This window comes from Mustelus asterias, chromosome 1 (genome assembly GCF_964213995.1).
Source record: "Mustelus asterias chromosome 1, sMusAst1.hap1.1, whole genome shotgun sequence".
NCBI classification, from domain to species: domain Eukaryota; kingdom Metazoa; phylum Chordata; class Chondrichthyes; order Carcharhiniformes; family Triakidae; genus Mustelus; species Mustelus asterias.
The window spans coordinates 22,526,950-22,548,088 of NC_135801.1; the positions used below are offsets into that span (position 1 = coordinate 22,526,950).

Genomic DNA, 21,139 nt, shown 5'->3' on the forward strand with positions numbered 1-21,139 from the left:
AAAATACGCTGAAGCTGATCTTTCCTTTGCCATATCTGCCTGCCAATTCTCTTGGGTGTTGAAGAAACTGAAAAGGAGCAGAGAACTGCAACACAGGCTCTCTGTCCTGCTTGTATATGATTGACTTTTCCAGAGGCTGAAGAAAGCCCCTAAATGAAACATGTTATTATGGTGTCTAAATGACCCAGGAGTGCCATTCTGATACTTTGCATGTCTTTTCATCACTTCAAGGTTGGACTAACACAGCTAGAGAGCATTATCTATCGTAACTGGGCCCCATGGGATGCAAAGCATTTGGCATTGCAGACAGGAGTCAAATGGAAGATCTTACTTTCGTTGCCGTGAGGCTAATTCTGGCCCATTTTCCTGTTTGACCTGGCACTTAGCTTCTCATAGAGCTTTGTCTCAATTGCTCTAATTGTTTTTTCTTGGTTCATACCACTATCTGCAAATCCAAAACTGCAGTTTTTTGTATTTTTATTCCAATTCAATCAAACCAAGTCCAATTCAGAGTCTCAACAAGTTGAGACATTCCCGATCCAAGCTGACAAGACAGGGCTCTCACCTCCTGTCTTGGGCTTGATCTACATGATCCAAGCTGATTGGAGTAGGCATAGCTCCTCCTCCAAGGCTTGATCTCATTTGCATCTTAGCCAAAAGGCCAAGACGCTGCTTTTAAAAATTGCTTCAAATGAAGCTAAAATGTAACCCAATGACTTCAGCCAAGCACAGCATGTCGATACTACACTTGGTCTTAGCCAAAAGGCCGAGAAGCGATTTGTACAGGGATAGTGCAGGGAGGGGGGATTGAGATTGATTGGATTACTCTACAGAGAGTCAGCATGAAGTCAATGGGCTGAATGTCTTCCTTCTGTGCCATAATGGCTCTATGGTTGGAAATTCACGCACCCCCAGGAGTGAATGGGCTGGGGGGTGGGGTGAGGGTGGTCGTATAATGGGGTGAGAGGGCATAGATTGGAGAACCCATTGCCTTCCTGACTTCTCCTAATTAAGTCTGGGGAGGTAAGATAAATCTCCAGGACTGGATAAAATGTATCCCAGGCTGACTGAGGCAAGGCAGGAAATATCATGAGCACTGACAATAATTTTCAATTCCTCTCTGGCTGCAGAAGAGGTAAGAAGTCTCACAACACCAGGTTAAAGTCCAATGGGTCCAGAAGGAAGACATTCAGCCCATTGACTTCATGCTGACTCTCTGTAGAGTAATCCAATCAATCTCAATCCCCCCTCCCTGCACTATCCCTGTACAAATCGCTTCTCGGCCTTTTGGCTAAGACCAAGTGTAGTATCGACATGCTGTGCTTGGCTGAAGTCATTGGGTTACATTTTAGGGTTGGACTTTAACCTGGTGTTGTGAGACTTCTTACTGTGCTTACCCCAGTCCAACGCCGGCATCTCCACATCATGACTACCATCGACGCAGAAGAGGTGCCAGAGGGTAGCCATTGTGGTATCATTATTTAAGAAGGGAGGAAGGGACTGTCCAGGAAACTACAGACCAGTCAGTCTAACCTCACTGGTGGGAAAACTATTGGAAGCAATGCTGAGAAATAGAATTAATCTGCATTTGGAGAGGCAGCGATTAATCAAGAACAGTCAGCGTGGTTTTCTTAAGGGGAGGTCATGTTTGATCAACGTGATTGAATTTTACAAAGAGGTGACCAGATGTGTAGATGAGGGCAATGAGGCTTTTGATAAGGTCCCACATGGGAGCCTAACAGTGAGCCATGGGATCCAAGGAAATTTAGCAAATTGGATCCAGAATTAGCTGAGTGGCAGGAAGCAGAGGGTAATGGTCAAAAGGGTGATTTTCTGACTGGAGGACTGTGTCCAGTGGAGTCCTGTAGGGATCAGTATTGGGGCCCTTGCTGTTTGTAGTTTATATAAATGATTTGGAATTGAATGTCGGAAGGTTGCTTAGTAAGTTTGCAGATGATAGGAAATGTTATAGGGTGGAAAATAATGAGGAGGATAGCCTTAGATTACAGGAGGATATAGATGGGCTGATCTGTGGCAAATAGAATTCAATCCGGATAAGTGTGAGATGATACACTGGAGCAGGACAAACAAGGCAAGGGAATTCATAATGAAATACATACATTAAAATTGTTGTGGGCATTACAGAGACATGACTGCAAGGGGATCAGGGCTGGGATCTAAATATCTAAGGATATGTGTCCTATCAAAAGGACAGGCAGATGGACAAAGAGCACGGGGTTGCATTGTGTGGAAAGAATGAAGGTAAATCAATAGCAAGAAGGGATATAAGGTCAGAAGGCATAGAATCTCTGTGGGTAGAGTTGAGGAATCGCAAAGGTAAAAAGACCCTGATGGGAGTTATGTACAGGCCCCCTTGCAGTAATCAGGATGCAGGGCAGAAAATAAATCAGGAGATAGAAAAGAAATATAGAAAGGCAATATTGCAATAATCATGGAGGACTTCAATATGCAGGTGGACTGGGAAAATCAGGTAGGTAATGGATCCCAAGAAAAGGAATTTGTGGAATGTCTAAGAGATGGTTTTTTTGGAGCAGCTTGTGACAGAGCCTACCAGGGAACAGACTATTCTGGATTTGGTTATGTGTAATGAGGCAGACTTGATTCGGGAATTTAAGGTGAAGGAACCCTTAGGGAGCAGTGACCACAATATGATAGAATTTACCCTGCAGTTTGAGAGGGAAAAGCTGGAATCAGATGTAAAGGTATTACAATTACATAAAGGTAACTACAAAGACATGAGGGAGGAGCTGGCCAAAGTTGATTGGAAAGGGAGCCGAGCAGGGAAGACCGTGGAACAGCAATGGCAGGAGTTTTTGGGGGTTATTCGGGAGGCACAACAGAAATTCATCCCAAGGAGGAGGAAACATGCTAAGGAGAGGACGAGGCATCCATGGCTGATGAGGGAAGTCGAGGACAGCATAAAAGCAAAAGAAAAAGCATACAAAGTGGCGAGGATTAGTGGGAAGCCAGAGGATTGGGAAGCCTTTAAAAGCGAGCAGAGGGCAACTAAAAAAGCAATAAAGGGGGAGAAGATGAAATATGAGTGTAAGCTAGCTAGTAATATAAAAGAAGATAGTAAGAGTTTTTTCAATATATAAAAGGTAAGAGAGAGGCAAAAGTATACATTTGACCACTGGAAAATGAGGCTGGAGAAGTAATAATAGAAAACAAAGAAATGGCAGAGGAACTGAATAGTTACTTTGCACCAGTCTTCATGGTGGAAGACACCAGTGGGATGCCAGAGCTTCAGGAGAGTCAGGGAGCACAGGTGAGTGTAGTGGCCATCACTAAGGAGAAGGTTCTGGGGAAACTGAAAGGTCTGAAGGTGGATAAATCATCTGGACCGGATGGACTACACCCCAGGGTTCTAAAAGAGATAGGTGAGGAAATTGTGGAGGCATTGGTGGTGAGATCTTTCAGGAATCACTGGAGGCATGGAGGGTCCCAGAGGACTGGAAAGTAGCTAATGTAACACCGCTGTTTAAGAAGGGAGGGAGGCAGCAGATGGGAAATTATAGGCCGGTTAGCCTGACTTCGATCATTGGCAAGATATCAGAGTCCATTATTAAAGATGAGATTGTGGAGTACTTGGAAATGCATGATAAAATAGGACTGAGTCAGCATGACTTTGTCAGACATGAAAAATCTGTTAGAGTTCTTTGAGGAGATAACAAGGAAGTTAGATAAAGGAGAACCAGTGTACGTGATTTATTTAGATTTCCAGAAGGCCTTTGACAAGGTGCCGGATAGGAGACTATTAAATAAGCCAAGAGCCCATGGTGTTCAGGGTAAGATCCTAGCATGGATAGAGGATTGGCTGACTGGCAGAAGGCAGGGAGTGGGGATAAAGAGGTATTTTTCAAGATGGCAGCCAGTGACTAGTGGTGTGCCTCAGGGGTCGGTGCTGGGACCACAACTTTTCACAATATACATTAACGATTTGGAAGAAGGAACTGAAGGCACTGTTGCTAAGTTAGCAGATGATACAAAGATATGTAGAGGGACAGGTAGTATTGAGGAAGCAGGGGGGCTGCAGAAGGACTTGGACAGGTTAGGAGAGTGGGCAAAGAAGTAGCAGATGGAATACAATGTGGAAAAGTGTGAGGTTATGCACTTTGGAAGGAGGAATGGGGCGCAGACTATTTTCTAAATAGGGAAATGCTTAGGAAATCTTAAGCACAAAGGGACTTGGGAGTCTTGTTCAGGATTCTCTTAAGGTTAACGTGCAGATTCAGTTGGCAGTTAGGACGGCAAATGCAATGTTAGCATTCATGTTGAGAGGGCTAGAATACAAGAGCAGGGATGTACTTCTGAGGCTGTATGAGGCTCTGGTCAGACCCCATCTGGAGTATTGTGAGCAGTTTTGGGCCCCGTATCTAAGAAAGGATATGTTGGCCTTGGAAAGGGTCTAGAGGAGGTTCACAAGAATGATCCTTGGAATGAAGAGCTTGTCATATGAGGAATGGTTGAGGACTCTGGGTCTGTACTCGTCGGAGTTAAGAAGGATGAGGGGGGATCTTATAGGTTACTGCGAGGCCTGGATAGAGTGGATGTGGAGAGGATGTTTCCACTAGTAGGGAAAACTAGAACACGAGGGCACAACCTCAGACTAAAGGGATGATCCTTTCAAACAGAGATGAGGAGGAATTTCTTCAGCCAGAGAGTGGTGAATCTGTGGAACTTTTTGCCACAGAAGGCTGTGGAGGCCAGGTCATTGAATGTCTTTAAGACAGAGATAGATAAGTTCTTGATTAACAAGGGGATCAGGGATTTTGGGAAAAGGCAGGAGAAGGGAGATGAGAAAAATATCAGCCATGATTGAATGGTGGAGCAGACTCGATGGGCCAAGTGGCCTAATTCTGCTCCTTTGCTTTATGGTCTTATGATCTTTTGAAAGGCAGGAACCTGGGAAGCACCAAGAATCAGAGGGGCATCAGTGTGCATGTGATATACTTGTCTTTATTAGCCATGGCATAGAGTTTAAAACCAGGGAAGTTGGTTAGGCCACAGTTATATAAAATGTTGGTTAGAGTATTGTGTTCAATTCTGGAACATACATCATAGGAAGGATTTACCTAGGATGTTGCCTGGGCTGGAGAGTTTTAGTTATGAAGAGAGATTGGATAGAGTGGGGTTGTTTTCCATGGAGTAGAGGAGACTGAAGGGGGATATGATTGACATGATTGAGATAGCAACGTTCCAATGAGACAGGGAAGTTATGGTAGGTTACAGGAACCGTGGTGTACAAAGACTGTAATGAATCTAGTCAAGAAGAAAAGAAAAGCTTACAAAAGGTTCAGGGAGCGAGGTAATGTTAGAGATCTTGAAGAGTATACGGCTAATAGGAAGGATCTTAAGAAGGAAATTAGGAGAGCCAGAAGGGGTCATGAGAAGGCCTTGGCAGGCAGGATTAAGGAAAACCCCAAGGCATTCTACAAGTATGTGAAGAGTAAGAGAATAAGACGTGAAAGAATAGGACCTATCAAGTGTGATGGTAGGAAAGTTTGTATAGAACCGGAAGAAATAGCAGAGGCACTTAATGAATACTGTACTTCAGTATTCACTATGGAAAAGGATCCTTGGTGGCTGCAGTGCAGACTTGCAGCGGACTGAAAAGCTTGAGCATGTAGATATTAAGAAAGAGGATGTGTTGGAGCTTTTGAAAAGCATCAAGTTAGATACGTCGCCGGGACCGGATGGGATGTACCCCAGGCTCCTGTGGGAGGCGAGGGAGGAGATTGCTCAGCCTCTGGCGATGATCTTTGCATCATCAATGGAGACGGGAGAGGTTTCGGAGGATTGGAGGATTGCGGATGTTGTTCCTTTATTCAAGAAAGGGAGTAGAGATAGCCCTGGAAATTATAGACCAGTGAGTCTAATCTCAGTGGTTGGTAAGTTGATGGAGAAGATCCTGAGAGGCAGGATTTATGAACATTTGGAGAGATATAATATGATTAAGAATAGTCAGCATGGCTTTGTCAAATGCCTTACGAGCCTGATTGAATTTTTTGAGGATGTGACTAAACACATTGATGAAGGAAGAGCAGTAGATGTAGTATATATGGACTTCAGCAAGGCATTTGATAAGGTGCCCCATGCAAGGCTTATTGAGAAAGTGAGGGGGCATGGGATCCAAGGGGACATTGCTTTGTGGATCCAGAACTGGCTTGCCCACAGAAGGCAAAGAGTGGTTATAGATGGGTCATATTCTGCATGGAGGTCGGTCATCAGTGGAGTGCCCCAAGGACCTGTTCTGGGACCCTTACTCTTTGTGATTTTTATAAATGACCTGGATGAGGAAGTGGAGGGATGGGTTGGTAAGTTTGCTGATGACACAAAGGTTGGAGGTGTTGTGGATAGTGTGGAGGGATGTCAGAAGTTGCAGCGAGACATTGATAGGATGCAAGACTGGGCGGAGAAGTGGCAGATGGAGTTCAACCCAGATAAGTGAGAGGTGGTTCATTTTGGCAGGTCAAATAGGATGGCAGAATGTAATATTAATGGTAGGACTCTTGGCAGAGTGGAAGATCAGAAGGATCTTGGGGTCCGAGTCATAGGACGCTCAAAGCAGCTGTGCAGGCTGAGGCTGTGGTTAAGAAGGCGTATAGTGTACTGGCCTTCATCAATCGAGGAATTGAGTTTAGGAGTCGTGAGATAATGTTGCAGCTATATAAGACACTGGTCAGACCCCACTCGGAGTACTGTGTTCAGTTCTGGTCACCTCATTACAGGAAGGATATGGAAGCCATAGAAAGGGTGCAGAGGAGATTTACAAGGATGTTGCCTGGGTTGGGGAGCATGCCTTATGAGGATAGGTTGAGTGAGCTCGACCTTTTCTCCTTGGAGAGACGAAGGATGAGGGGTGACCTGATAGAGGTGTATAAGATGTTGAGAGGTATTGATCGAGTGGATAGCCAGAGGCTTTTTCCCAGGGCTGAAATGGTTGCCACAAGAGGACACAGGTTTAAGGTGTTGGGGAGTAGGTACAGAGGAGATGTCAGGGGTAAATATTTCACTCAGAGGGCAGTGGGTGCGTGGAATGGGCTGCCAGCAACGGTGGTGGAGGTGGATTCGATAGGGTCTTTTAAGAGATTTTTAGATAAGTACATGGAACTTAGTAAGATAGAGGGTTATAGGTAAGCCTAGTAATTGCTAAGGTAGGGACATGCTCGGCACAACTTTGTGGGCTGAAGGGCCTGTATTGTGCTGTAGTTTTTCTATGTTTCTATGTATAAAATGATGAGGGGCGTCGATAGAGAGAACATTTTCCCCTTGGTGGAGGGATCAATGACTAGGGGGCATAGATTTAAGGTAAGGGGCCAGAGGTCCTGAAGTGATGTGAAAAAAAAAAGCTTTCACACAAAGGATGATAGGAGCCTTGGAACTTACTGCCAGAGAAGGTGGTGGAAGCAGAGACCCTCAACATTTAAGAAGTATTTGGAAGTGCACTTGCAATGCCAAGGCACATGCGACTATGGGCCAAGTGCTGGAAAATTGGAATTAGAATTGCGAGATAGTTTGCCTTTGATTGACACAGATGTGATGGGCTGAAGGACCTTTTCCTGTGCTGTTGATCTCTATGATTCTATGATTTTGTTATACAGCTTTAATTTAAACATATTCCAAGCATTCCAGTTTAATGAGGCAAACAAGGACAATAATTCAATTATTCCCTTATTGAACACTTCTAGTACCAACTCAAACATAAACAGTTGTAAGTCATTAACTCCTTACTAAACTTTAACTCTTAAACTGCATATTAACTTTAACTGAACATCAACTTTAACTATTTAACTGAAAATAGATCCTACCGAGTTTTGGAAAACATTGGCCAAGAAATACCCTCGATGTAGAATTTATCTTCTTAGCTCTGAAGTATCCTTCAGGGTACAAGGTCTTGTTGTGATGGAAGGTCTCTTGGAGTTATCGCTGCCAAACAAAGAATTCACATACATGTCTTTTATCCACAATTTTCCACTTGCTTCCAGAAGATTCTCTGTTATCCAGCCAACTGTGTCACTAGAAACTGATCACATGGCTCGACCATCCAGGGAAATTATTCTTGAATGGCGCCATGATGCTTAGCTCATTTTACATGTCCCATACATAGCAGCCATAAAATTCAGAGCCAGATGTCTCAGTTAATGTAAAAAACTTCCCTGATCTGACCAACACAGGAAGCTTCAGATCACGCTCCCAGACCAGAGCCTCTTTACGACTTGCATCTGGTTTTAATCGTTAAGTTGACCAAAATTCCCAGCATGCTTCACTCTCAGCCAGAATGGCCATTTTAAAGCCACTATTGCCATTATCGTTGTTAAATTATTGTTGTAGCTGTTCTTTCTCCGTCCACAATTTGTTGGCCACAGAAGGAGTGTCCAACACGATTCAGCTCAGAAATCCTTCTACACTTCCCTCCACTTTCCCAAAGGGTAAAATAAAACAGTATGGGTGTGAGGATAGGCTATAAACAACCGTCTGAGAGCCAGCAATATTAAAGAGAGCAGTTCCACTCCAACTCCTGTCAATCAAACCTAATCTGTGAAGATCAGCCAAATGCTGTGATCTTTTTCTCATGAACACATGACCTGGGAATCATATTAATTCTGTTTGAAGGGTGTGAATGTTATGAATAAGAATATTTTGAAATGGTTACCAGTTCCGTGAATATAAATGACAGGATCTTTATTCATCCTACTTGCATTGCAGATCACCTGATTGCAAATAAATCCTGGAAGTCCTATGCACTTGAGTCATTCCTTGATGCCATCAAATTGACTCTCATTTCGTAAGTAAAGTGTAATCAGATTTGAAGTCCTAATTTTAAAATGATGAATGAAGAAGTGCTTTAATCCGAAATTAGGTACGAGAAAAGGTGGATGACCGAAAGCCTCGAAATAGTTCCGCTAATTTTCTGAACAGTTAAGCTCCAAAACAAATATCATAAAGAGCAAAGCTGAACATTTTTATCCCTTGCTTGTGGTTGTATTACCGTGTGCTGGTGCTCGGAGAGAAAATCTGCTAAGGTAATTACTTCATCTTGTACTAGAGGGAAAGAATGAGCATTCTACCGGTGAGTATTTTGGGAAGGGAGTTCCAGATTACCAGCACATTTTTTGTATGAGGTATTGCTAATGTCATCTTCAAACTCCTGGCTTTGTTTCCTCTTGCTTTTGACTCCTCCATCAGAGATCATTTCCCTCTATCCTATCAAATCCTTTAATCGCCCTAAACACCTCAATGAGATCAACCCTTGATCTTTGACACTCAAGAGAATTTAAGTCTTGCCAACACAACCTCTCCTCACGATTTAAACCTTTTTGTCACCAGTATCAATCCGATGAATGCTGCACCCAAGGTCATTATAAACCTTCCTGAGGTGCAATACCCAGACTAAATTTAATACTCAAAATGAGCTGTAGCCAGAGCACCAGGCAATCACAACACACCCCTTTATATTTCAGCGCATTGGAGTTAAATGCCAACCTCCAGTTAGCTCTTTTAATTATTTTCATGCCCATCTGCTAGATCTTAATGATTCTGCACTTGGATCACTAAATCCCTCTGCTCATCCACAGTTGCTTGCTTCTTTCCATGAGAGGTTTATTTGACTGCAATCAGCATAGCCCTGATTCGTGCTAAAAATTGAGACAATTCTCACAGGTTTGAATGATTAAAGTCATGTGGAACTAGCTTGAATCATTCCTCAGATTGCCTGTGTCATTAATTTCAACATCTTAGTAATGTAGGAGAGCAGGTCAGAGGCTGGGAGTTCTCACTCGAAGTCAATGGCGAGTGGTTCACCTCCCGACTCCCCAAAGCCCCTCCACCAGCTACAAAGTATCACTTAAGTGTGTGACGAAATATTGCCCGTAGGCCCTGGAAGATTGCAGCTTGAATCAAACTCAAGAATGTGGACACCGTCCAGAGCAAGGGAACCTGTTCGAACAATGCCTTAGCCACCAGTGTGAACACCGACATTCTCCACTGGCAAGCACGCTGTGGGGTACATTTTCCAGTCCCATCCACCGTGCGAGTCGTGGCGGGCAGGATGGAAAATTTGATAGATTATTTAAAGGTCCATTGACTTCGAGTGGGAATTTAAAGTTTATTTATTAATGTCACAAGTAGGCTTACATTAACACTGCAATGAATTTACTGTGAAAATCCCCTGGTCGCCACACTCTGGCACCTGTTCAGGTACACTGAGGGAGAATTTAGCACTGCCAATGCACCTATCCCGCACGTCTTTCAGACTGTAGGAGGAAACCGGAGCACCCGGAGCAAACTCACGCAGACGTGAGGAGAACATGCAGATTCCACATAGACAGTGACCCAAGCTGGGAATCGAACCCGGGTCTCTGGTGCTGTCAGGCAGGAGTACTAACAACTGTGCTACCACGCACGACTGGAAAAACCTGCCCTGTGTGTGCCATTTAGAGTATGCTACTATATGGTTAGCACTACTGCCTCACAGCGCCAGGGACCCGGGTTCAATTCTGAACTCGGGTGAACTATGTGAAGTTTGCATGTTCTCCCCATGTCTGCATGGGTTTCCTCCCACACTCCAATGGTATACAGATTACATTGGCCATGCTAAATTGACACTTAGGGCCCGATTTTACCATCGCGTCGCGCCCGCTTATGGGCGCGAAAACTTGGTAAAGTCGGGCGTGAGGCAAGTAGCGCGATCCGCGCTCGCCTCTGCGCCGATTCCCCCTTTACCAAGGTCCGAAAATGACTGCGATTGGGACCGCCACCCGAAATGGGCGCGACGGCCATTTAAATGCATTTGCATGCATTTAAATTGACTTTATGGGCTGTACGCCCAACCTTACCGGCACTTCCCCCTTTACCATTGCATTCGCCCATCCAGAATTGGCTCAAAACAGACATGCTCCATCGAAGTTTAATTTGGGTGCTCCAGTTAGTGAGGAGGTAGGTGCCGAGCATCCAATGCCTCTCTGCTTGAGATTGGTGGTGTGGGGGGGACGGGGACGGGGGACGAGGGGGACGGGGGACCGGGGCGGGGGGGGGGGGGTGGTGGAGGTGAGTCCGCTGCCACACTGCTTCAGATTGGTGGGGAGTGAAGAGGGAGTCCACTGCCACTCTGTTTGAGATCAGTGGAGGTGAAGGGGGGTCTGCTGCCACTCTGCCCAAGATCAATGGGGGGAAGGGGGGTCCGCTGCCACTTTGCCTGAGATCAGTCAAGGGTAAGGGGGGGTCTGCTGCCACTCTGGGATCGGTGGGGGGAAGGGGCGGGGTGCGATCAGTCTGGGTGGTGGGGGGGTGGGGGGGGGGGATAAGGGGGTCAGTAATGTTGTTGGGGTGAGGCAATGTCTGTGGGGCTGGGGGAGGCATTAATCGGCCTGGGAGAGATGTGGCAGGGGAGCAGCAATCAATCATTTTCTTTCTGCACATGCGCAGTTGGAGGCTCCGATAGAAGCTGCAGGGTTTCAGGAGCACTGAGCCCTGCCCACAGTCTTGTGAAGGGCGATTCGGACTCACTGATATTTTTGCAGGCAGAGTGTGTATGGGGCGCCCGAGAACGGGTCTAAAAGTCAGATCTGAAACGCTCCCAGTTTCAAGTCTGTCCAGCACTTAGAATCAAAATGGTAAAACAGGACCCTTAGTGTCAGAGGCATTAGAAGGGTAAATACATGGGCTTATAGAACATAGAACATAGAACATAGAACATTACAGCGCAGAACAGGCCCTTCGGCCCACGATGTTGCACCGACCAGTTAAAAAAAAACTGTGACCCTCCAACCTAAACCAATTTCTTTTCGTCCATGAACCTATCTACGGATCTCTTAAACGCCCCCAAACTAGGCGCATTTACTACTGATGCTGGCAGGGCATTCCAATCCCTCACCACCCTCTGGGTAAAGAACCTACCCCTGACATCGGTTCTATAACTACCCCCCCTCAATTTAAAGCCATGCCCCCTCGTGCTGGATTTCTCCATCAGAGGAAAAAGGCTATCACTATCCACCCTATCTAAACCTCTAATCATCTTATATGTTTCAATAAGATCCCCTCTTAGCCGCCGCCTTTCCAGCGAAAACAATCCCAAATCCCTCAGCCTCTCCTCATAGGATCTCCCCTCCATACCAGGCAACATCCTGGTAAACCTCCTCTGCACCCTCTCCAAAGCCTCCACATCCTTCCTGTAATGTGGGGACCAGAACTGCACACAGTACTCCAAGTGCGGCCGCACCAGAGTTGTGTACAGTTGCAACATAACGCTACGACTCCTAAATTCAATCCCCCTACCAATAAACGCCAAGACACCATATGCCTTCTTAACAACCTTATCTACTTGATTCCCAACTTTCAGGGATCTATGCACACATACACCTAGATCCCTCTGCTCCTCCACACTATTCAAAGTCCTCCCGTTAGCCCTATACTCAACACATCTGTTATTCCTACCAAAGTGAATTACCTCACACTTCTCCGCATTAAACTCCATCCGCCACCTCTCGGCCCAACTTTGCAACCTGTCTAAGTCTTCCTGCAAACTACGACACCCTTCCTCACTGTCTACCACACCACCGACTTTGGTGTCATCAGCAAATTTGCTAATCCACCCAACTATACCCTCATCCAGATCATTAATAAATATTACAAACAGCAGTGGCCCCAAAACAGATCCCTGAGGTACACCACTTGTAACCGCACTCCATGATGAATATTTACTATCAACCACCACCCTCTGTTTCCTATCCGCTAGCCAATTCCTGATCCAATTTCCTAGATCACCCCCAATCCCATACATCTGCATTTTCTGCAGAAGCCTACCATGGTGAACCTTATCAAACGCCTTACTAAAATCCATATATACCACGTCCACTGCCCTGCCCCCATCCACCTCCTTGGTCACTTTCTCAAAAAACTCAATAAGGTTAGTAAGGCACGACCTACCTGCCACAAAACCATGCTGACTATCACCTATCAATTCATTACTCTCCAAATAACTATAAATCCTATCCCTTATAATTTTTTCCAACATCTTGCCGACAACAGAAGTGAGACTCACCGGTCTATAATTCCCGGGGAAGTCTCTGTTCCCCTTCTTAAACAATGGGACAACATTCGCTAACCTCCAATCTTCTGGTACTATACCAGAGGCCAACGACGACCTGAAGATCAGAGCCAGAGGCTCTGCAATCACTTCTCTTGCCTCCCAGAGAATCCTTGGATAAATCCCATCCGGACCAGGGGATTTATCTATTTTCAGACCCTCCAGAATATCCTGCACATCCTCCTTATCAACTGTAATACTGTCTATTCTACTCCCTTGCAACCCAGTGTCCTCCTCAGCTATATTCATGTCCCCTTGCGTGAACACCGAAGAGAAATATTGGTTCAATGCTTCACCAATCTCCTCCGGTTCCACACATAACTTCCCTCTGCCATCTATAACTGGCCCTAAACTTGCCCTAACCAACCTTCTGTTCTTGACATACCTATAGAACGCCTTAGGATTCTCTTTAACCCTATCCGCCAAAGTCTTCTCATGTCCCCTTTTAGCCCTTCTAAGCTCGCTCTTCAACTCCCTCTTAGCCAATCTAAAGCTTTCTAGTGCACTACCCGAGTGCTCACGTCTCATCCGAACATAAGCCTCCTTTTTCTTTTTAACCAACAAAGAAACTTTTTTGGTGCACCACGGTTCCCTAGCCCTACCAATTCCTCCTTGCCTGACAGGGACATACCTATCACAGACTCGCAGTAGCTGCTCCTTGAAAAAACTCCACATGTCGGACGTTCCCAGTCCCTGTAATCTCCTAGTCCAACCTATGTTTCCTAATTCTCTCCTAATAGCCTCATAATTACCCTTCCCCCAGCTAAAACCACTGGCCCGAGGTTCATGCCTATCCCTTTCCATCACTAAGGTGAACGTAACCGAATTGTGGTCACTATCACCAAAATGCACACCAACTTCCAAGTCTAGCACCTGGGCTGGCTCATTTCCCAGCACCAGATCCAATATAGCCTCACCTCTAGTTGGCCTGTCTACATACTGAGTCAAAAAACCTTCCTGCACGCTTTGAACAAAAACTGACCCCTCTAACGAGCTAGAGCTATAACAATTCCAGTCAATATTAGTCAAGTTAAAATCCCCCATAACAATTGTGTTATGTGTATAGGGCCTGGGTGAGATTGTTGTTGGTGCACGCTCGATGGTCCAAGTGGCCGCTCCTGCACAGCAGGAATTCTATGATTCTAAAGCTTCTTTGGCACCAGCTTCCAAATCTATGACTTTTGTCTCTTAGAAGGACAAGGGCTTCAGGTGTCTGGGAATACCATCACCTCAAGGTTTTCCTCCAAGTCACACAATATTCTGACTGGGACCAATATTGCCATTCAAAGAACAAACAAAGAACAAAGAACGGTACAGCACAGGAAACAGGCCCTTCGGCCCTCCAAGCCTGTGCCACTCCTTGGTCCAACTACACCATTCATTTGTATCCCTCCATTCCCAGGCTGCTCATGTGACTATGCCAGCGTGTCTGCCTCCACCACCCTACTTGGCAGCGCATTCCAGGCCCCCACCACTCTCTGTGAAAAACGTCCCTCTGATATCTGAGTTATACCTCGCCCCTCTCACCTTGCGCCTGTGACCCCTCGTGATCGTCACCTCCGACCTGGGAAAAAGCTTCCCACTGTTCATCCTATCTATACCCTTCATAATTTTGTACACCTCTATTAGGTCTCCCCTCATTCTCCGTTCTTTGTTCCAGGGAGAACAAGCCCAGTTTATCCAATCTCTCCTCATAGCTAAGATCCTCCATACCAGGCAACATCCTGGTAAACCTTCTCTGCACTCTCTCTAAAGCCTCCACGTCCTTCTGGTAGTGCGGTGACCAGAACTGGACACAGTACTCCAAATGTGGCCTAACCAGCATTCTATACAGCCGCATCATCAGACTCCAGCTTTTATACTCTATACCCCATCCTATAAAGGCAAGCATACCATATGCCTTCTTCACCACCTTCTCCACCTGTGTTGCCACCTTCAAGGATTTGTGGATTTGCACACCTAGGTCCCTCTGTGTTTCTATTCTCTTGATGATTCTGCCATTTATTGTATAATTCCCCCCTACATTAGTTCTTCCAAAATGCATCACTTCGCATTTATCTGGATTAAATTTTCCAGCCTATCTATATCCTGCTGTATTGTCCGACAATGTTCATCGCTATCCGCAAGTCCAGCCATCTTCGTGTCATCCGCAAACTTGCTGATTACACCAGTTACACCTTCTTCCAAATCATTTATATATATTACAAATAGCAGAGGTCCCAGCACAGAGCCCTACGGAACACCACTGGTCACAGACCTCCAGCCGAAGGTCCTTTAACATAATTTGGCCAAAATCCTGAAACTTCGTACTTGACAGCATTGCTGGGGAAAACCTTAGCCACATGGATAACAGATGGTCAAGACAAAAGAAAGTCCATGAAATTCCATGAGAAAGTCCATCCACTTCTCAGCGAAAGAGCAATTAACATGAAATTTGAAATGATGCCCAGGTCATGAGAATTCATTTTTCAAAAATTGTAATGCCCATCAGTGAAAATAGCTCATCAGCTGCAGTGGATATGTGAGCATTGGGGAAGAAAGACATATTTGCCATACCATGACAGCAGATCTGGTAAGAGTAACTACAAACAGCGATGACAATGAGAACAGCCACCTTGAATGATGAGACAGTTGTTAAAATACCCTATTGATTCTATGCCTTAAGAATGTATGTACCTCATAATAGAATCATTAGTGGTTTAATTTTCTTTAGCAACACACAATGTATTCACATAAAATTATGTTATCCACTATTTTAAGTGAGTTAATGAATATTTTAAAAGAGTACACAAAGGATTTTTTATTCAGGATCGTTACAGCGCTGACCTCTATATAGCAGTAAGTAGAAACATAGAACTGAATAATATGGAGCTAACACAGTAAGAAGTCTCACAACACCAGGTTAAAGTCCAACAGGGTTTATTTGGTAAATCTGTTGGACTTTAACCTGGTGTTGCAGGAATCCTTACTGTGTTCACCCCAGTCCAAAGCCGGCATCTCCACATCATAATATGGAGCTGGCAGGGGTGGTGGGGGAGAGGGGGTGGAAGGCACGCACCCCACCCTTCTCCCTCCCCCAGCCCCTCACCACTGGAAACCATGTCAGTGTGAAGCTGGCTGACTCCACACCAAGCAGCCCCACAGAAATAAAATGTCACGGGGCTCATTAACCAGGGCTGAGTGGGAGCTTCACCCCTAACGGATTGGTCAAGAGGTCCAGCAGTCTCAGCAGCACCAGAAATACATCAGTGGCAGCTGCCGGGACTGCAGCTGAAGTGAGGAGCCCAAGGCATAGGATCCCTGGGAGAGGTTCAGTCTAAGGCGGGGAGAGGGGGCCACTATTGGCTAAAAGACAGTCCCTGAAGTTCGAGCACTCCTCCCTCCTCACAGCCCCTCCCCCACCACTTCCTTCCTGCACTTGGGGGAGCTCAGCTTTTTGCCTGAGATCAAACCCAAGATGGCGTGCGATGCCTTTACTTGTCAGCTTGGTTCTCGTTTGTCTCTCTTGTGGGAACCATCAATTGGATTCAATTTGAATTGGTTCTTGGAGCAAGCAAGGAGATGGATTAAGGGCTTGCCTTGTCAAATCTGCACATTGTCATTGTCATTTTAAGAAAGGAATAACACATTTTGTAAAAAGAATTGGGCTTCCCACCTTACTGTCCAAGCTGAACGTATCATGGTGTGGGCAGTATGTTATTAAGATCAATACGCTTGATGATAATATAATGAAAGCAAATTACTCCGGATGCTGGAATCTGAAACAAAAGCAGAAAATGCTGGAAAATCTCAACAAGTCTGACAGCATCTGTGGATAAAGAATCAAGTCCACATTTTGAGTCAGGGTGACTTCAACAGAGCTGAAGACAATAGAAAATAGGATGATTCTATTGCCTTTCAGCTGTGACAAAGCGTCATCCAGCCTGGAAATGTTAACTCTATTGTCTCTTCACAGGTGCCAGCAGACCTGTGGTGGCTTGAATACAAACCTAATTGACCCTTAACTGGTCAATTCAGTATGGCATGCAGGATACCGATTTCAGTGCCCACACATCCCCCGTATTAGGGGGATAAGCACGGCGATGGGCAGAAGGTGGTGAGATGGGCATCCGCTCTACTTTATGAACCCCAAACCCCATTTTATATGCCCCCTCCATTGGCAACATGCATGTTGAGAGCACATAAAATTCAGCACACGGTGAATTCTACTGAAAACAAAGCCACACTTATCAGCGGAGCTAGCAGTAGTTTGGAAACCCTTTTGTCCCTTTAACTCAACCATAGCATTAGCAGTCCCGCTTTTGGGTTTCCTGACCAAATAGGACAGACAATGACACGTTGATTCTGTCAAAGAAAGAATTTTTTTGTTAAGGCAGTGTTCAGAATGGCTGAATCACAGGACAGCCGACCTGGAAAGACTCCCTACAGGACTCCTGGACCTGTGGATCAAAGGGACCAAAGTGAGGAATGTTTACCAAGGATGTGAACAAGACGTCAGCCTCTCAAATAAAACAGATGTGGAAGGAGGCGGCTGGAGAAATGAGCTTCAGAAACGCAATCCCTTGAACCTGGAAACAGTGCCTCAAGAGATTCAACAAACTCAAGAGGGCAGACTGGGTGACTGGCATAAAATCATCAGGTGCTAAGGCCTCCATTCTGAATTCCCAGCATTCCCCAGAACATGGAGGGCGGCATGGTGGTTTAGCAGTGGTTAGCAGTGGTTAGCACTGCTGCATCACAGCGCCAGGTTTCAATACTGGCCTTGGGTGACTGTGTGGAGTTTGCATGTTCTCCCCGTGTCTGCAAGGGTTTCCTCCGAGTGCTCCGGTTTCTTCCCACAGTCCAAAGGTGTGCAGGTTAGATAGATTGGCCATGCTAAATTGCCCCTTAGTGTAGGTTAGGGGGATTAGTAGACTAAATACATGGCGTTGCAGGGATAGGGCAGGGGTGGGATGCTCTGTTGGTGAATGGTGCAGACTAGATGGGCCAAATGGCTTTCTTCTGCACTGTAGGGATTCTGTGATCCTCTAACCATCATACCCTGCAGATCAACTCATCCCCCTCACTCCAGACACCTCTTCATATCTCCATCCGAACAGCCAACATTCACCCTTACCCTTATCGGGGATTTTCACAGCAACTCCATTGCAGTGTTAATATAAGTCTACTTGTGACACCAATAAATAAACTTTAAACTTTGTGCTCTTGAGTAGCCAATTAATGACTACATAAGGGCTTATTTCCTTCCACCATTGAGTTCTTGCCCTGTTGGGACAACTCAGCATCAGACTGACAGGTACCTGCATCTCCCTGAGGGACAGAATTCCCACACTCACCTTGTTAAGGCCATTGCCAATGCATTATCACTGTGGGACAGCCATTTTGAAAAGTCAGTCAGCTTGGGGAGCGATAAACCTGCTAAAATGCAGCCCAAAGTTTCTGAACGATGTGTTTTTTGCTTCAGATCAGCCAAATCCTGATTGAATGTATGTGGATGTGATGTTTAGTACACGAAAATGTATTGATGTAAAATGGCCTTGAGAGAGAAGTTTCCAAGCTTTACCGCACCTTTCATTTGATATTAAGGGGAATCTCATTCTATTTGACCTACGTGAGAAAGACCAGTATTTGAATGGAATGTTTAACTCTGAAGAAAATCCAAGAAGATTGAATAATTTAAAGTAGTTCGATAAACATACCTTGTATGGAATAAAAAATTAATGCTTTGTGAAGCTCACATAAATAATTTAAAACCCTGAGGTAAAAGTGCACAAATGCTGCGCAATGAATAGTTGATCTCTCTTTTTCCTTTGTACATTGAGAAGGCTGAAAACACTTTGTGGGAGCGATGTCGGCCACAGGGTGAAAATAGACGTTAAATGAGCGAAATGATAATAAGACATATCTGTTTGGATCATTGGAGTTTGCACATAATGTTGGTCTGGATTACCAATGGACCAGAATTTGATCTTGCCTGGAGGTCCTTCACTGGAAACCCAGAGGTTTAGCATTCACATGCTGACTAGATGGCATGGTGGCACAGTGGTTAGCACTGCTGCCTCGCAGCACCATGGGCAGGGGTTCGATTCCGGCCTCGGGTCACTGTCTGTGTGGAGTTTTCACTTTCTCTCCGTGTCTGGGTGGGTTCCCTCCGGGTGCTCTGGTTTCCTCTCAGTTCAAAGATGTGTAGGTTAGATGGATTGGCTATGGTAAATCTTCCCTTAGTGTCCAGTTATGTGTAGGCTAGGTGGATTAGCCATGTTAAATGTCTGGGGATATGAAGACAGTACAGAGGGGAGGGCCTGGGTGGGATGCTCTTTTGGAGAATCAGTGCAAACTTGATGGGCCGGATGACCTCTTTCTGCACTGTAGGGATTCTGTGGGAAATGCAAATTTCATAGGGCAGGGTTTATAAGATCGTGAGCTTTCCCATTCAACCACATGATGAGTCAGCAGAAAACACATCCCCGTTAATTACAGCAGCACCACAACCATTTAACACTCCGAGGGGCAGTAATTGGCTGGAGCATGGCATTTTGGTCCCTCACTCAGGTGGAAGCACAGTGGTTAGCACTGCTGCTTCACAGCGCCTGGGACCCAGGTTCAATTCCGGCCTCGGGTGACTGTCTGACTGGAGTTTGCACTTTCTCCCCATGTCTGGGTGGGTTTTCTTCCGAGTGCTCCGGTTTGCCCCCACAATCTAAAGATGTGTGGGTTAGGTTGATTGGCCATGCTAAATTGCCCCTTCGTGTCAGGGAGATTAGCAGGGTAAATAGGTGGGGTTACAGTGGTTGGGCCTGGGTGGGATTGTTGTTGGTTCAGGTTCAATGGGCTGAATGGCTTCCTTCTGCACTGTAGCGATTCTATGATGCTCACATCTACTCCCACAAAATGTATGGAGAATGCTGGCTGACATGGAGTCGCACATTGCAGGATGGTTCAGGAACCAAGGGAGAGAGCATGCAAGTTCTAGGATGCAGCACTGGAGGTCCTGATGGAGGAGGTCCAGAAGAGGAACGATGTTCTGTATGGCAGTGTGGGAGGGGAAGATGATACTTTACCCTCTTGTTCTCCTGTCTTTCTCTCCAACTGCGCTGGTTAGTCTCTGTCCTCCTCTCACTTCTCAACCAGACCAAGGGTGACACCCAGCAAGATACCCATGACCAGGTAGTCCCTTTCACCTGGTAAGGGCAGCACAGTGGTTAGCACTGCGGTCTCACAGTGCCAGAAACCCAGGTTCGATTCTCGGCTTGCATCAATGTCAGTGTGGAGTCTGCACGTTCTCCCCGTGTCTGCGTGGGGTTTCCCCCAGATGCTCCGGTTTCCTCCCACAGTCCAAAATATGTGCCGGTTAGATGCATTGGTCATGCTAAATTTTCCCTCAGTGTACCCGAACAGGCACCAGAGCATGACAACTAGGGGATTTTCACAATAACTTAATTACAGTGTTAATGTAAGCCTACTTGTGACACTAATAAATAAACTTTGAACTCTTTTGAGTTAAAGTGCTTAGAGAGTTTGCTGAATAAATGTCACTCAAGTGTTGACGGACTCTTAACAAAGTGTCTCAGAATGTCCCCTGAAGTGTTTCAGAGGTTACTCATCGCAGCTCCAGGAGCAACAAACTTGAAATAGTGAACACATTCTTTAAGCCGCCTTTGAAATTAACATTAATATTGGGTTTAGTCCCAAACAGCTGACTGCTGTTAGAAAACGTTGGTAAGACAAGCGCTCCACAAAAATACTGCCTGGTAAGTGACAACCAGTTCCGTAATGAGCTTCCAGGTGGCTGGCTTCCACTCCTTTACCAAGATGGCATCCTACATGGTGATGTACACACAAACCGTATGTTATACTCCATACCTACTAATCAGTTCCATTGAAGCCACACAATTACCTCAGACAAAAGTTGATGCTTTAAAAATTATATTCCCTTGCTTATCTAAACCTACCCAGTAACAGTCTTAAAACAATACTCTGTCCTAGAATGTGATCAAATTAACGGTGAATTTTATTTCTGTGCCAAAGTAA

General features: G+C 45.5%; 1 non-coding gene across 1 annotated transcript; it reads right to left on the reverse strand.

Moving 5' to 3' along the window:
- Positions 1-579: 579 nt before the first annotated feature.
- On the reverse strand, positions 580-778 carry LOC144502063 (U2 spliceosomal RNA). Its single transcript, XR_013499243.1, has one exon. It is a non-coding gene; the product is annotated as a U2 spliceosomal RNA (small nuclear RNA).
- Positions 779-21,139: the final 20,361 nt, after the last annotated feature.